Consider the following 7,137-nt stretch of genomic DNA (forward strand, 5'->3'; position numbering starts at 1 on the left):
AAAAAAAAAAAAAAAAAAAAAAAAAAAAAAAAACTTTAGAGTATGTATGTATAGTGAAGAAACCAGATTTATTTGAGTTTTGAATGATAAGTTACAAAAATATAAAGAAAATAGAAAAGAATCGTAAACTAATCGAATTCGAAAAGAAAAAAAAAAACTCATATGGAAGCGATGAGGAGTGTACATGCATTAGGTGAGAGGCGAAGCAAGGCGTTAGGCTCAGAAGAGGACACGTGTTTAGCAAGAGAAGGAGATTGCGTCGATGCCTGACGAGGGCACGCCTTGCGATGTTAAAAGACAACCCGATCCAACCCACTAGCCAAAGATCGCATCCACTACACTCGTGCGCTACAACCCGAACCAAAAACCCGAGTCCGCCACCGACGCCTCAACTCGACCAGGCTCATTGCGTGCCTATTAGCAAATGTTACATGTTCTATTTTCTAATTGAAAATCCATTTTTTTTGTTAGGAGTGTTAGCTGAACACGACTCTCCACAATGGTATGATATTGTCCACTTTGATCACAAGGTCTCATGACTTTGCTTTGGGTTTCCCAAGAGGCCTCTTGACAATGGAGTTAGTATTCCTCACTTATAAACTCATGATCATTTCCTAAATTAGCCGATGTGGGACTTTCATCATCCAACACCTCCCCTCGAACAAAGCACGTCTCCCCTTAATCGAGGCTTGACTCCTTTGGAGTCTTAGCCATTTTTGACTGCCTTCGTACCTTCAAGGAGGCTTGACTCATTTTTTCTTTTTGGAGTCCTTTGTTCGACGTTCGAGGATTTGCCAATATATTGGCATGGCTAAGTTTAGGGCATGGCTCTGATACCATGTTAGATGAACACGACTCTCCACAATGGTATGATATTGTCCACTTTGAGCATAAGCTCTCATGACTTTGTTTTGGGCTTCCCAAAAGGCCTCATGCCAATGGAGTTAGTATTCCACACTTATAAACCCATGATCATTCCTTAAATTAGCCTATGTGAGACTTTCATCATCCAACAAGGAGAATTGAGAAGGCAACGACGTGCCATTTGTCAATCAACGAGAGGTCTTTCGTGCGCTGATAGCTGCCAGACACGCGTCGAACGCCGCCTGGAGTGACGCAGTTCCATTCTTCCAGTGACGCATTCTCGGCAGCGTCAACCCGACCCGTGTTCCTCAGTCGACATAGTACCCGCACGACGAAACGAATCGCAGCAACCCGCAGTCCACCCGAACCGAATTGACGACCCACAACTGTAGAAAAATGCACGTGCGTGGAACCTGCGAGTGAACTTGTCCCGGCGTGTGGCTAGCGCGTGGAGAGCACGTGTAAACTCATTTTCGTCCCGTTCAACTCTTGTTTTTCCTATTTTCCTTTCGATTCCAATTCTAACCCCTACTTTTATATGAAATAGGATTTAATTGAAAAAAAATCAGTATTTTTGAACACGCTATTTAGGTTAAAACGCTACCGTAAAGGCACGCATCATCTAATTGGGGTTGCAGCTCACTTCCTACGTAAGACACTAGGTAGTCTCATAGCCATGCCGAGGTAGCTACTCGCAGGGCACCAATCAAACACAGGTTGGCATAAGAGAACTCTTAGTGTTTAAATGAAAGGACGAAGAACCAAAGAAGTCCTAAGGAGCTAAGACCAGAACTAAATGATCTAGAGCCAAAGAAAAGACCGTGGAAGTTTGTTAACATTAAAATGCAATAAGAGCTTACAAGTAGGTGGCTTACTAAGTATAATTTTTATACTCATTCTTGTTATTATTTTTTTTAGGTACGTGAGGCGTTGGGTCAAGAGAGGGCGCGTTGAGGGATGTGGATTGTCACAAAGGGAGCGTGTCCCTGGGCGTTAGTTCTGTCTTACCTTTTAGTACACTTTGTCCTTCATGTTTTCTTTCTTTGTCTAAAACTAGTCACCAATGGTCTCTTTGTATTGAAACGCACTTCTTACGAAACAAATTATTTATTTTTTAAATGATGTTTCCCTTTGAATTTCTTGCATACACACTACACATCATAGTCATTGTAAGTCACGACTTGAGGTTAAATATTGGGTCGTGACAAATTTGGTACCAGAGCACCAGGACATAGGTCTTGTAAACACTTAGGATAGAGAGTCAAATCCTCTGTGACACGCCCATCAATCACGTGTCGCTCATGACCAAACAATCTCACGAATTTGAATTGCGAAGTCAAGAGCTAAGTTGTTGTTGTGTAGGGAATTTATCATGACTGTTTGTTGTGTTATAGTTACACATTTACTAGAGGATGTGCTTTGAATGAATTGTAACTGCAGTTTTTCTATTGTGGTAACTAATGGCACCAAAGAGACGTGGACCCTATCTCGAGCCTAGACCCAAAAGGGGAAGAAGAAGAGTCGCTCAGGACACTGATGTTCCATCACCTGAGGGGGAACAACCTGAACCTGAACCTCAAGAGGAGGTTGGTGAAATGTCCCAATGGTATGAGAGTCCTATACCACGGGCACCAAGATCAAGAATGAGTCGAAGGAGAGCGACGACCCAATACTTACCTGTCGCAGAATCTACCACCCCTTTTCCCGAGGCAGTTACACCGGTGCCCACCAATAATATAGAGGTTTCACCTAGCCAGCCAAAAACTTATCTCACTACGGATGTGCTATAGGCATTTATGTTAACCTCTATGGAAAATCAGGCTCAGATGACTCAAATGATGTAGACACTGGTGGCTAACTAGGCGACAATCCAACAGGCAATACAACAAACAACAATGCAATAGACAACATTGCAAGGGATCAGAGACTCAGGGACTGACTATGGAGTCTCGTTATTTGAAAGACTTCCAGAGGCATAACCCACTTTCCTTTGACGGTGGTAAAATAGATCCTGTTGCAGCAGAAACCTGGCTCGAGGCTATGGAAACAACTTTCTTTTTCATGAAATGTCTGCTCAGGTCCATTGCGGAACTTGGTGTTAGTTCAAAGGAGCCTAAATCCACAAATAATATCCGGTCACTACCAGAATGAAATTACAGGCAACGTTCCTTAAACTCAAGCAGAGTGACAAATCCGTAGAGGATTATGATTTGGAATTCAATAGATTGGCAAGATTCTCCCCAATATTTGTCAACACTGAAGAGCTGAAGGCTGAACGTTTTATCGCTGATCTAAGGGAGGACATTAAAGGTTATGTGACATCTCAGGCATCCACAGATTATACATAAGCCCTCAAATTGGCGACCCTCATTGATATGCCTCATATTGACAAATTACAATCAGGATTAGCCCAAACACCCCACAACATAGTTCAAGGGAAAAAGATAAACTAAAACCTTGCCAGAACTGGCAGGCCACCCCGTGGAGGCATTATTAATCAAGGAAGAGCCTTAGTACAAAACAAGAATTCATGTCCTAAGTTTCAGCACTCTCACCTAGGGGAATGTCGACAAAGAACTGATGTATGCTATAGTTGTGGCCAAACATGACACTTTGTAGCAAACTGTCCTCAAAGGAGAGATCATACCACTAACCGACCTGCAATAATGAATCAGAGGGGTCAGGGTACCCAACAACAGTAGGGGCAAGTTGTAGCACATGCAACTACAGTTAGGCAAGCCGACGCGTCTGACGCAGTTGTTATAGGTATATTACCCATCTTTGGTTATTTGGCTTTTGTATTATTTGATTCGGGATCTACACACTCGTTTGTATCTGATGAATTCGTTGAGTTAGCACACCTAGAAAAAGTACCCTTAGAGACCATCCTATCAGTGTCCACCCCTACTCACGAGCTATTGATGGCTACTCATAGAGTTAAGGGAGGTAGTGTGATAGTGTTGGGACGTGTCATAGAACCTGCTTTAATAGGTCTTCCATCCTCTGGTTCCTGGCCACCAGATCATCATCGTGATTGGCATCTAGCATCGAATTAGCAATACGTGGTGTTGCAAACTTCACTGGTTTAGGGGGTGCAGCCGGAGTTGTGATTGGGGTTGGCATAAGCGTGCCCGGTGCAGCTACTAGTGGCAATGACGGTTCTTGATGCTGCGCTCCTCCTTCTCCTGACTCGGTGACAAGGTACTCCACCGTGAATTGATTTGAGTTTCGGTCTGCCTCTGTCACATTGTTCGACACGTGAGCTTCCCTCCCCAAAGGATCATAGAGCCTATACGCCTTGCTCCCGGTTTCGTAGCCTATGAAGATAACCTTCAGCCCCCTCAGGTCGATCTTGGCAAGGTGGGGATGCACGACCTTCATGTATGCGACGCAACCGAACACTCAGGGATAATGTACTGTTGGCTTCTTGTTGTACCAGGCCTTGTATGGCGTCTTTCCGTCGAGGCTTTGCGTGGCGATCGATTGAGGAGATAGACGGTCGTCATTACCGCCTCTCTCCAGAACCTTCCAGACATCCCGTCGTCATCGGCAATGATCTTACTGTCCCGACGATGTTCTAATTTTGGCATTCCACCACCCCGTTCTGCTGGGAAGTAGGACGCCATTAGTTACTGCTGCATGTCGAGCTCATCGCAGTACTTACCGAAGCTTGCTGAGGTAAATCTTCACCTCGGTCCGTGCGCAGCATTTGCATCTTCTTCCCACATTCTACCTCCGCTCACGTTTGAATGCGCTTTAATCGCCTCTGCCGCCTCACTTTTCGCTTGCAACAGGGTCAGCCACATGAAGCGGTTTTTGTCATCAACCTCACTTTTCGCTTGCAGTAGGATCAGCCACATGAAGCAGCTTTTGTCATCAACCAGAAGGAGGAAGAGGGTCTTGCCACCTGGAGTCGTCGGCTTGATGGGTTCGCAGATATTGCCGTGCACGAGCTCCAATGGCTCATCGGCGTGGTAGGAGTAGGATGCCTGAGACGGAAAGGGGGTGCGCTTCTGTTTGCCGATGAGACACCTATCGTACAACTTGTTCACGCCTTTGATTGCTGGTAAACCATGCACCATCTCCTCCTTGTGTAGTTTTTGTAGAGCAGGAAAATTCAAGTGCCCATACCTTGTGTGCCACCTTCGTTTGAATGCGCTTTAATCGCCTTTGCCTCCTCACTCTTCGCTTGTAGCAAGATCAGCCACATGAAGCGGCTTTTGTCATCAACCAGAAGGAGCAAGAGGGTATTGCCACCTGAAATCGCCGACTTGATGAGCCTGCAGATATCGTCGTGCACAAGCTCAACAGCTCATCGACGCAGTAGGAGTAGGATGCCTGAGATGGAAAGGGGGTGCGCCTCTGTTTTCTGATGAGACACCCGTCGTACAGCTTGTTCACGCCTTTGATTGCCGGTAAACTGTGCACCATCTCCTCCTTGTGTAGTTTTTGTACACCTCTCCTCCTTGTGCAGTTTTTGTAAAGCAGGAAAGTTCAGGTGTCCATACCTTGTGTGCCACCTCCAAGATACTTCTTCGGTCCTGGCTGAGAGGCTGACAAGTTGCTCTATCTCCAACTCTAGAATGTTAAGGCAGTTTGCCGTGCACCAAAGCTGCGTGAGCAGCCGTAGTCGATCATTGCGGATCTTTGACTGAGCGAATGTGAGGCAATCATTACGGAGGAAAAAATAAGTGGGCAACTTAATTAAAGCGCTCCCACTCGACTAGACTTCCCACTCACTTTAATTGTGTGGGTTTAACTGAAAAAATAGTTACCTAAAAAATAGTAACTAAAAATGATTTTCAACCGAGAGATTTATCTAACAGTACTTAATCAGATAATACAGATGACCATGCAACCTACCCTACGAAAACGAACTATTGACGCACAAAAGTCTGATGAACAACTTAGGAAAGTGTGGACTCAAATAGAGACAGAAATACTAGCGGGGCACTCTATCTCTTCAAATGAGGGCCTATTATGGAAAAATCGCCTGTGTGTTCCCCGTGACGAGAAAATTCTAAATGATATTATGATGGAATCCCATGATACTTCTTACACGTTCCACCCTGGAAGTACAAAGATGTATCAGGATCTTAAGGGATGTGATTGGTGGCCAGGGATGAAGAAGAACATAGCGGATTTCGTGAGTCGATGCTTCACCTACCAGCAGGTGAAGGCCCTGAGACAGCACCCAGCACGATTGTTACAGCCTTTGAAGGTCCCTCAGTAGAAATGGGAAGCAGTTTGTATGGATTTTATCTCAGGTTTGCCTAAGACCAAGCAGAATTTCAACGTAATCTGGGTAGTTGTTGACAGACTTACCAAGGCGGCTCACTTCATCCCAGAAAAATCCAAATATCGTGTGGATCGGTGGGCTCAGCTGTATATCAGAGAGATAGTACGCCCCCATGGGGTACAAGTGTCCATAGTATCAGATTTGGACACCATATTCACCTCTTAGTTTTGGAAAAGCCTCCAAAAAGCATAGGGAATTAATCTAAGGTTTAGTACAAAATTCCATCCTCAGACAGATGGACAGACCGAAAGATTGAATCAAATCTTAGAAGATATGTTGCGAGCCTGTGTCATGTATTTCGTTAAATGTTGAAACGAACATCTACCTCTAATAGAATTTTCTTACAATAACAGTTATCAAGCGACCATCCAAATGGCCCCTTTTGAGGCACTATATGGGCGTACGTGTCGAACACCGATATTTTGGGAAGAAGTAGGCACGCACCAACTATTGGGACCAAAGCTGGTTCAGGTCACCAACGCAGCAGTGCAGAAAATTAAGCAAAGAATTCTCACCGCACAGAGCAGACAGAAGAGATATGAAGATTTGTATAGAAGAGACCTCGAGTTCGAGGTGGATGACCATGTGTTCCTAAAGGTAGTTCCTATGAGGGGGTGATGAGGTTTGGAAACAAAGAAAAGTTAAGCCCTTTCGAGATTTTAGAGAGAGTTGGGGTCATGACTTATAGAATTGCCCGACCACCAAACCTCGCCGCCGTTCACAATGTGTTTCACGTTTCTATACTGCGAAAGTACACCTCAGACCCTACTCCTGTGATCGAACACGAAACGCCTCCTCTTCGGGAAGATCTATCCTATGAGGAAAGATCTAGTAAAATTTTGGCTCGACACACTAGGCGACTGTGCAACAAAGTTTTGCCCTTGGTGAAGGTCGCTTGGGGTAACCATCGAGATGAGGAGGCGAAATGGGAATAGGAAGATGATGTAAGGAGATCATATCCCAAACTCTTTCAA

The sequence above is a fragment of the Cucurbita maxima genome, unplaced genomic scaffold, assembly GCF_002738345.1.
Source record: "Cucurbita maxima cultivar Rimu unplaced genomic scaffold, Cmax_1.0 Cma_Scf00007, whole genome shotgun sequence".
NCBI lineage: Eukaryota > Viridiplantae > Streptophyta > Magnoliopsida > Cucurbitales > Cucurbitaceae > Cucurbita > Cucurbita maxima.